Source organism: Rhamphochromis longiceps, linkage group LG9, assembly GCF_057381845.1.
Source record: "Rhamphochromis longiceps isolate RC_006_pf linkage group LG9, R_longiceps_female_GT1.1, whole genome shotgun sequence".
Classification (NCBI taxonomy): domain Eukaryota; kingdom Metazoa; phylum Chordata; class Actinopteri; order Cichliformes; family Cichlidae; genus Rhamphochromis; species Rhamphochromis longiceps.
The window spans coordinates 2,715,856-2,727,163 of record NC_140565.1 but is presented as its reverse complement, the minus strand read 5'-3'; the positions used below and the strand labels follow the sequence as shown (position 1 = coordinate 2,727,163).

The 11,308-nt window shown below is 44.8% G+C and overlaps 1 long non-coding RNA gene across 1 annotated transcript; it reads right to left on the bottom strand.

Moving 5' to 3' along the window:
- Positions 1-4,359: 4,359 nt before the first annotated feature.
- LOC146661526 (uncharacterized) lies at positions 4,360-5,017 on the bottom strand. Its single transcript, XR_014913180.1, has 3 exons — positions 4,853-5,017; positions 4,573-4,779; positions 4,360-4,493 (listed from the first exon to the last, which is right to left on the bottom strand). It is a non-coding gene; the product is annotated as an uncharacterized LOC146661526 (long non-coding RNA).
- Positions 5,018-11,308: the final 6,291 nt, after the last annotated feature.

Here is an 11,308-nt window from a genome sequence, read left to right as displayed (position 1 = left end):
AAATGTGAACATGGTTGCAGTTTACAATACAAAATAGCAAAGAAAAATCCAAAGGTTAATGCGATAGATATGATAAATAACCTAAATATATATGAAAAACAGTTCTCCAGTCGTCTTCTGGCCTGGTCCCAGGTTCGAGAGACATTGAATAAGCGCCGTGTGATGACAATGGGCATTTCATTTTCTCCATTATCAGGATGGAATGAGTCTAGCTTTATCAGGTTAGACATCATGTGGTACTTTTGGCTTTCTATTCCTGCTGGATGTTCGAGTACCTTGCTGTGGCTCTTTCAGACGTTGTGTGTTAATCAGTGATTGCGTGTGTGTAGGTGGATTGGATCCGGGCGCTGGCTCGCCGGAGATGTCATCTACCCGTGTGTATTTATTTGTTCTGGTTCCGGGCGTTGGCTCGCCGGAGACGTCGTCTGCTTGATCCGACGCCTGAGATGGTCTGGTTGGGCTGGTCTTAACCCTGCTGGCGTGTATCCACTGAGGTTGTCCGTCCGTAAGGATGCTGGTTCTCGTCACTGCCAGTACAGTCTGGGGGCTGGAAAACGCGGCCTCCCCGAGTGTCCTTGGTTTTAGCGACTTCACCAACACCGCATCCCCTGGTCTCCACTTGTGGGTTGGATCTGTGGAGGGGAGAGGCTGGGAGAGACAAACTTTCTGATAGTTATTATTCAGTGTTTCTACCAGATTGTGGACATAGTCGGACAATGCAGTGTCTACATCCCCTTCCAATAGCGGTGCCCCTCTGGAAGCTGACCATGGTGTTGGAAATGGTCTTCCCATGATTATTTCAAATGGAGATAATTTGGTTGCTGCGGATGGAGTCATTCTAATCTCACAGAGGACTTGAGGAAGTAATTTGACCCAGGTCATTCCTGTTTCTATCATTGCTTTAGTCAGGCGATTTTTTATGGTCCTATTCATTCTTTCTACAACTCCTGAACTCTGAGGGTGGTATGGCACATGATATTTCCAGTCTATTCCTAAGGTTTTGGCACACTTTTGAATTACTTCTGATGTAAATGAGGGTCCTCTATCACTGTTAATCTGGTGAGGTATTCCAAATCTGGGTATTATTTCATTGCACAACTTTTGACAGACTACTTGTGCAGTTTCTTTTGAGGTTGGATAAGCTTCTACCCATTTACTAAATTGATCCACTATTACCAGTAAGTACTTGATGCTTCCTTGTGCTGGCATATGTGTAAAATCAATTTGTAATGTATGAAATGGAAAATCTGGTTGTGGTAAATGCTGATGTTTTGCTTTTGGTTTTCCTACATTAGTTCGTGCACATGTTAGACAGGTTGCTAATATGCTTTTTACTGCATGCAATGTTTTCTCAATTACAAATCTTGATTTTATTGCCCCTATTACCCCTCTTTGTCCGACATGACTCACACCGTGAAAATGTCGGACAAGGATTGGCAGCAGGGAAGATGGGAGGGCAATCAAACCCTCAAGATTTTTATATAGGCCATCCCTGTCATCTAAGGTACAGTCATTATTCTCCCAATAGGTGTAATCACATGCAGAGGCTTGCTCTTGTATGAATTTTAAATCAACATTTGTGTCTAAATAGTCTGGGAGTGTAACAAGTGGCAGCTGTAGGGGCACAGATAATACTTCCTGTGGAGGTGGGAGCTGTGATGCAGCTGCAGCCTTGGCTGTCACGTCTGCTAAGGCATTACCTGCTGCTTCGTCTGTGTCAGCTGTACTGTGTCCTTTCGTTTTTACAACTGCAACGGCCGATGGCAGCTGTATAGCCTGCAAAAGTCTCTGCACAAGATCAGAATTAGCAATCGGTTTTCCATCAGCAGATCTAAATCCTCTTTGTCTCCACAATGTGCCAAAGTCATGTACGACGCCAAACGCATAGCGGCTGTCTGTGTAAATTGTCACACGCTTATCCAAATGGAGCTCACAGGCGCGTATTAAAGCCATGAGCTCTGCTTTTTGTGCTGAGTGAAATGGTAATGAGTGAGCCTCTAGTATGATGTCAGGCAATGTCACCACTGAATAGCCACAAAGAAATGAGTTGTCATTCGGCCTTGAACAGGACCCGTCCACATAAACCGCGGCTGAGTCTGGGATAGGTGTTTGTTCTAAATCTGGACGTGGTGCTGTGGATTCCTGTATACGTGTCATGCAGTCATGATCGTCAAGCCTGTCTGAGCCATCCTGTCGGTCAGAAGAACACAGCATACGGATCAATAAATGTGCTGGCGAATTGGGTGTGCTGCTCGCCTTTATAGTGAGATTTGCTGTGGAGGTCAGTGTAGCTTCATAACCTGAGCGACATTGTGCAGTCATATGTTGTGTAGTTATGTTTGCTAGAATGGTCGTGACCTGGTGATTGGTGTGTAGAATAGTGTCATGTGAGAGTGTGAGCTTCTCACAGTCCCTTATCATGATAGAGCAAGCTGCTACTGCCCTTAGGCAGGCCGGCATTCCCTGAACTACTGCTGGCAACACCTTTGAGTAGAAGGCTACTGGACGGTAGCCACTGCCATGCTCTTGGGCCAGTACACCTGTGCAGGTTGTGCCGTTCTCTGTGACGTACAGATGGAATGGTAAGTGGTAGTCAGGCAGACCCAAACAAGGGGCGGAGGTCAGCGCTCCCTTTAATGCATTGAAAGAGGCAGTCATTTCTGTGGACCACAATATTCGAGGAGGCGGAGGACGCGGAGACCACGGTAAAAAGCTTCATCAAAACCCACCTGAAGCTGCCGGAGGACACTGTGAAGAACATCGTCTTCGATCGGGTACATCGCCTCGGCCCCATTCGGGCTACGGCCGGGAGACCACGTCCTATCGTGGCCAAATTCGGCCACTTCAAACAAAAGCAACATGTGAAAAGCCGCGGCAGGGAATTAAAAGGAACGGACTTCAGCGTGAACGACCAGTTCCCCAAAGAGATCTTGGAACGACGCAGGGTCCTCTTCCCAATCCGACGCGGCTTCATCCAGAAGGGCTCCCGCCCTGTCATCGCTGTAGACCGGCTGTACATGGACGGACAGCTCCACCGCGACCCCAACATCACTCCGTGGCTGTATTAACCTCACACCAGATAAGAATCAGCTACACCATTTCCCTATCCACTCACACTAACTTGCATTAACATCTGTTTAACTTACCAGTATCAAATCGCATCTTAAAGTGTGATTTCATAGCAGAATTAACACCGTCACTCTCTGTCAGTGATTTAATTGGAATGTTTACGTTTTGTTTCTGTTTTTTTTTTTTCTTCTCGTTTTTTTTTTCCCCTCCTCTCTTTTCCCCCTCTTGGTTTTATGCTGCTCACCCCTGTCCTTGGTTTCTTTCTTTATTCCTTTCACTGCCTCGATCACCTGCTTCGACACTCATCCACAAACATCCTTTATTTCGACACATACGCACCATGCGCTCAACGGCAGCACATTTACATCAGTCAGACAGCGCACACAGTCATATAAGATACACACACACTTAAGCCAAGCCTACTCATATTAGTAACTATGCATACACAAAGTCAGACTCAGGGAGCATCTCGCCACACATTTTTTCTCTCTCTCCTTCTCTTTATTTATGAACAAGTGACGTATTCTCTCCACCTGTCTAAGCGACGCACACAGCATACATCCCTAGTTATACACAAACATCTATGGGTACACTGAGGTTCATTACATGGAATATAAATGGAGCTGGCTCCAGAGAAAAGAGGTTAAAAATATTTAACCAACTCAAAAAACTACAGGCAGATGTTGTCCTATTACAAGAGACCCACAGACCTCTTAGAGGTTCGAATGAACTTAAAACACCTGAGTTTCCTAATGTGTTCTCAGCTTGTTATAATTCTAGACAAAGGGGAGCAGCAATTTTAATACATAAAAATATTAATTTCACAGTACTCGATACAGTTATAGATCCAGAGGGCAGATTCTTAATCATTAAACTATCTATACGTGATAAAAAGCTATGTATTGCAAGTGTATATGGTCCAAATGTTGATGATCCCTCATTCTTTCACGGTTTTTTCAGTGCACTCTCTGAACACTTAGATGGCACACTTGTTCTTGGAGGTGACCTCAACCTTGGACTAAATGAAGACATGGATAGGCTCAATACAGCGGGAACTCAGCGTAATTGGCAGTCCACAAATATAATCAAACAGTATATGAGCGACTTTGGTCTTTGCGATGCATGGCGCTCCCTTCACCCCACCAGTAAGGAATATACTTTTTTCTCACATGTCCATCACTCCTTGTCACGGCGACGGATGGCCGGTACTGAATAGGACCCAGGTGCAGGAACCCAGAACGGAGACGGTAGATGATTTAATAGTTTATTACAGTTAAGTGCAAGGGGAACAAAAAAAGGGAAACGTGGCAAAGACAGAAAATGACGAGACGTGGAGCCTTGGTGTGGCGTGCCCAGGGGAACGTGGCTAGGGCGAGGGAACGAGGCCTGAGAAGTGGAACGGAGCTGAGTGGGGAACAGTCACACTGAGGGGAGAGGATATAGAAGTTAGGCAGGTAGTGAAGGCAGCTCAGAAGTGGCCAGTATAAGAGCAGCAATTCTTACTTTGCAGTTAGGGACCTGGAGTGTTTGAGAGGGGGATGATGAAGATCCAGGGGAGGCTGAGTGGCGTGGAAAGGCTGACCTGAGATCCGGGGCTCCAGATGGAGTGTGATGGCAGGAGGGCAGGCAGGTGAGGCACAGAGGGATTTCCAAAATGATCACTAGGTATTCCGAGTCCAGAGGTGGAGTGAGCCAGGGTGGGTACAGCGACTGTAGCACAAAAGAGTCTTAGTTAGTAAGATGAATTACAGCGAGAACTTGAAACACAAGACCTGTTACCAACATGGGTTGATGACGAACTGGCAGTGAGTGAACATCGATGTGTGGTTTAAATCCCTCTGGCTTGATAGCCTGCAATAGGCTCCAGGTGTGCAGGAGCTGGAGTTGGCCCTGCCCAGGGGCGGATCCCAGGTCAGTTCAGGAGCCTAATGGAAACTCCAGCCACCCACCGTAGACCATGACACTCCTACTCTCGTCTGGATTATTTTTTGGTCAGCAGCTCACTGCTGAACGACATTTCAGACACTGAGATTCACCCTATAGCTGTCAGCGATCATGGTCCTGTATCTTTAACACTAATGCACAAGAATAATACTACGCCAAGAAAAAACTGGAGATTTAATATATCACTACTTAAAGATGAAGACTTTATTAAATATTTTAAAAAAGAGTGGACTTCATATTTGAACTATAATGACACTCCCGAAACATCAGCTTCTGTTCTATGGGAAGCAGGGAAAGCTGTGATGAGAGGTAAAATAATTTCTTTCTCATCACATAAAAAGAAAAAAGAAAACAAAAATATTCAGGAATTAGAAAAAAACATCAAATCACTAGAAGAAGCCTACGCGTCCCACCAAGATCAGGAAACATTGAACAAAATACGCAAAACAAAACTAGAATTAAATGAGATAATTGATAAAAAAACAAAATTCTTAGTACAAAGACTACGCCTACAAAATTATGAACATGGTAATAAATCCGGTCAATTTCTAGCAAACCAGCTAAAAATAAATAAAGAAAAAACAACTATATGTGCTGCTAAAGATTTATCGGGGAACACAATATATGATCCGATACAAATAAACAACATTTTCAGGGATTTCTATAAAACGTTGTATTCACCACAAATAAACCCATCTAAAAAAGAAATTGATCAGTTTTTGGACAACATAACTCTTCCAAAATTATTGGACACTCAAGCAATGGCACTGGATTCACCACTGACACCAGGTGAACTCCAGGAAGCCCTGATATAGGGCTGAACGATTATGGAAAATAATCTAATTGCGATTTTTTGCCCCAATATTGCGATTGCGATGCGATATGCGATTATTTTTTAAGGTCTTTGTCTTCTGTATTATTAAACAAAGACAAGCAATACATCATATAGTATGGCCAATACTATATTACATTAATTTTAAACTGTTCTTTCCTGGAAGACAGACCTCTGTTATGATAACATGAGGTGATGCATGAATTGATGACTGACATTTTTATTTAACTTCTTCAATCACAACAGTATATTTGAACATACACAATAGTTTATTTTTAGCTTACAAACATCTGAGCATAAAGTGCTGACAAGGAACCCTGGTGTAAACATTAAAATGAAAGTCAGTACAATGTGCAGATTGCAGAAATATACATAAACAAAATCAGTGGCTTTACCACACTCAGTTTTTCGACATCTGTGAACTACTAGACAGTCATTCAATTAAAAAATAATATTAAATAAATAAAACTAATAAATAAAAAATACACACATCTTACTGATCTCTGCAGTCAGTAACATTACACATAAAGTGCAAACATAATAGCAATTGTATAAACACACACACAAACACGCCTTTAAAATTTAAAGGCGTGAAATTGGACGGTCTAGCCTTCTGATTAGCTAATCAGAAGGCTAGTTCTGATTAGCGTCACCGCTGTCTCGGTGGAGTTTAATAAACTCGGCCGTCTGCTTCTTGCTATCTAAAATATAACCAGACACTGGCGTAAATTCTCGACTGTCTCATACTTCTGTTTAATAAGTTTTCTGTTTGACGTTTAGTCAGCTGTGTGAAAAACAAGGAGGAACCCACCCGGGGGATTAATAAAGTTTTATTTTATCTAATCTAATAACTTTAATCTCAGCCAAACCGATTTACTCACGAACAAACAAAACACTGAAAAAAGCCCAACAATAACATTTTTAGGTTGTCTAAGTGACTTATATATTACGTTTAACCCGAGCAGCGAAACTCCGCGGTGATCTGAAAATGATGTGCCGGGAGTTGTGCCGTTCTCGGCCGCATCAGTAACCCTCGAGCTCCCGGCTAGCTGTCGAGCTGGTGGGTAGCAGACGCCTCTGAAAACGTCGAAGCACTTTTGCAAATATGGGATATCTTGATAAACCGAGCAGATATTTGATGTTTACACAACTACTTTCTCGCCTGAAAATATTTTAAAAGTTTATTTTGTGACCCAGAAAGATTAGTATGAGTAATTTTAAAACTTAGTAGCGGCCGCCATTGTTGGAAACTGGAGTTTGGCTGGGCCGCGCTATGAATTCTGGGATATGGTAGTAATTTGGACAGCCTTCGGCGCGTCGCTGTGACGTAATCGGTCTACAAATGCGGCCTCAGGAGGATGCAGCCCATGAATTTGGACATGTCCAGAGTATAATCGCAGCCTTTGCGGTTAGAAAATTGCACTTGATCATGTCGCGATATTATCGCAAATGCGATATATCGTTCAGCCCTACCCTGATAAGTATGCACAATAATAAGGCTCCAGGTCCAGATGGCTTTCCTGCAGAATTCTACAAAGAATTCTGGTCGATTCTAGCACCAGTTTTCTACAGAACGTTGTTGGAAATTAAAGAAAAGGGCAGACTTCCATCAAATATGAATTCTGCAAACATTAATCTCCTGCTAAAACCAGGCAAAGACCCTGTATATCCCTCAAGCTATCGTCCAATATCCCTTATATCCCAAACTGGTTTCATAAAAGGTAGGCACTCATCAACAAATACACGTAGATTACTTAATTTGATAGACTACTCATACAGTAAAAACCTAGAAACTACAATATTCTCTTTAGACGCAGAAAAAGCATTTGACAGAGTTAACTGGAAATTTCTATTTGCAACTTTACACAAATTTGGTTTTGGATCCTCTTTCATAAACTGGTTAAAAATATTATATAATTCCCCAACAGCTTGTGTTAGAACAAATGACCAGACATCCTCCAGCTTCTGTCTCTTGAGGGGCACCAGGCAGGGATGCCCACTCTCCCCTTCACTATTTGCAATTTTTATTGAACCACTAGCAGCAGCAATTAGACAGAATTCAGTAATTAAGGGCATAAAATGCAAGAACGTGGAACATAAAATCAGCCTTTATGCGGATGATGTGTTACTCTTTCTCCAAAATTCACAAACCAATATCTCTGGGGTGATTGAATTGATAAACTCTTTTGCAAGAATATCAGATTACTCAATTAACTGGTCAAAATCTACAGTCCTACCGATTAATTGCTCCTTCCATAATTCCTCTTCTACACCACTGCAATCGGGAAATATAAAATATTTAGGTATTAATGTTTCTCCCAAGCTTGCAGATCTAACTAAATTAAACCATATCCCACTTTTAAAGAAGGTAGAAGATGATCTGGCTAGATGGAAATGTCTACCCATATCACTCATGGGAAGGGTTGCCGCTATAAAAATGATGGTCTTACCAAAAATAAATTATTTATTCTCAATGATCCCAACTAAACCGCCACAAGATTGGTTCAGATCTCTAGATTCATGTATGTCCAAATTCCTTTGGAAAAATAAACCCCCACGTATAAGCTTAAAAACACTACAAAAGACCAAGGATAAAGGAGGACTAGAACTGCCTAACTTTCAGCACTACTTCTTAGCCAACAGGCTTCAGTTTATCTCAGGATGGCTAAAACACACCCTCTTAGATGAACCTTGGCTAGATGTAGAACAAGCACTCTGCAATAATCTAGAGATCTCAGACCTACCATTTATCAGCTCAAACATCCAACGACATGAATGCTTTAAAAGCATCAACATCAGCTCTTCTCTGACAGCATGGTGGGAGTTTCTAAAATTGACGGCGTCTTCATTAATCCCATGCAAACGTACACCTATCTGGAACAACCCTGACATATTACAAAACAATAATATGATAAACTTTTCAGATTGGAGTGATAAAGGAATCAAATATTTAGAACATATACTAGAAGGAACAGAATTTATTTCATTTGACGGACTAGTTACACAATATGGGATCAACAAGAAAAGATTTTTAGAATATCAACAAATTAAATCCATAGTAAAAAAGAAATTTAAACCGGGTCAAGTTGAACTACAAACACCACCAAGTGTGGTTCAATTTCTTACTCTTAAACCCCCCAAATTACTATCCAAAATATACAGAATGCTTTCTAAAACAGATGAATCAATATCACTTCCTATTGCAAAATGGGAAGCGGATTTATCAGTTAACTTAGACCTAAACTTCTGGTCTCAGATTTGCTTAAAAACCTTTCATCTAATTAGAAATCCCAGTCTTCAATTAATTCAATACAAAATATTACATAGAGTGCACTATACAGGTCATCGGATGTTCAAGATGGGCTTTACGTCTACCAACAACTGCTCACACTGCCAAACCAATTCACCGGACAATTATATCCACGCTCTTTGGTTCTGTCCACCAGTTCGGAAGTTTTGGCGCGAGATATGTGAAGACTTATCGAAGTGTCTGAAATGTAACATTCCAACTTCCCCCTTAGTGTGTTTGTTGGGCAGCTTAGATAATGTCACTTCAGAAAAGAATATCGCCCATATGGTTTTCACTGCCCTATGCATAGCCAAGAAAACAGTCCTCATGAACTGGAAAAATAAAAATAATCTTAATTCTAACCAATATAGAAATTATCTATTAGATTACATTAGTCTTGATACAGCCTCTGCCACCACATCAGATCAATTGCTCTGGGCTCCTTTGATCAGCTCCATCACCTAGTGGGGGTGGGGGGTCATAGTTTGGTCCCGCCTTCACTGTTGTGATTGGTGTGGGGGTAGGGACAGGCTTAGGGCGTCGGGGGGTTCCCCGGAGGCATCTTCCTTGGGGGGCTCAACCCGGGGTAGCGGTCATGTCCGGTTAGGGGCTCTGTTGGCTCTCCGGTGACTGTTTCCTCGCGGCTGCGTGCAGCGGGGCTAGGGGAGGGTCTGTGCTGACGGACGTGGGTTACTGACCTGGTAGCCTGGCTGCCCCTGGGTGGGTCCGGGATGGGCGTGAGGTTCTGGGGGCGCTCCGTCTCTGGGCTGGGACCCGGACCGGGCCTCGGGGGCTTGGGTCCTGGTTGGTGTGTTGCCGGGGTTGTGGGCGGGTGGGTGCATGGGGGCCCAGCCCTGGAGCAGGGTGCCGCCGGTGCGTCGAGCCACCTGGGGGGCTCTTCAACTGGTGGGGGAGATTGTCACATCTTGCAGGAGCTTTCCTCTCCTCAGGAGCTGCCTCTGCAGGAGGGGGAGATACAGGAGAGGTGGAGGAAGATCTCAGCCTGGGTGTTTATTGTCTTATGTAGTCTGGAAGATGAGTGGATGGTGGGGTGGGTGCAGTTTTCTCTGTGGTGGGGTTGGGTGGACTGTCCCGGGCTCTGTGGGGCCGGGCGGCGCTGCTGCACTGGGCCCGGTCTGGATGGGCCTGGGCCCCCTTTCCCTGGCGGGTCGCGGAGTATGGGGGTGCCTACTGGGGTCAGCGGGGGAGCTGGCCCCAGGGAGGGGTCACTTGCCCCTCCCTTCCTTCCCTCCCCATCTCCAGCTGCCTCCCTCTTCCCGCTCCACCACAACCACCCACACATGCAGGGCCTTGGAGTAGGGGTATGTCACCAGGGTGCAGAGGAGGCTACCCCCCCCCCCCCCCCCCCTCTGTCCCCTTCTGGCTGCCTCTGCCTCAATTTTATCCCACAACTTAGACATTCACATTACTCACACTCTCATTACACATACATATAGGATCTTGGGGGTGGGCACGATACACGGAGTCCAAAGTACCATCAGGGTGTACACCCCACCCCTGGCATCGTTGCCCACCTCTCAATTTTAAATACACGTAGACATTGAGGGCTAGCAGGAGGGACCATGCGCTTACCTGCTGCTCTCTGGCAGGTAGCTCCAAGCCCTCCTGGGTTTTAAATGCACCTTAGAACACACATGCATCAACATTACAATGAGTGGGTGGAGGGAGGTTCGGAGTCTTCTCTCACCCCCGTTCTCTGCGACCTGCTGGAGCAGGGGGGCTAGGACTAGGAGGAGGAGTTGGCCGTCCGACTGCGGTCTGGAGTGTGGAGCCTTCCTGCTGCTGCGGAGTCGGGGCGGTCTGCCTCCCCCCACCGCAGGGAAAAGGGAAACACCACCTGGGTCTGGGTGCAGTTCCCCCCTCCAGGGGCGGGGGCACCTAGACCCGGTTTGTAGAGTACGCTTGGGGAGTGTGATCGTGTGTACAACGTCTCTTTATGTCTGTCTCCACGTTGGTTGAGTGTGGAGTAAGTGCATATGAGAGCATGAGGGTGGGAATGGATGTTTGTATCTGTGTGTGCCTGTTTGTCTGTGTCTATATGTCAGGTTGGGTGTCAGGCGCCACCTCTCTGGGGACATCTCAGGCCCTCCAAGGTTTGGAGGCCTATCTCCCCCTACCACCACTTCCCCTGCCAGTGGCGGACCCCCTCAGAC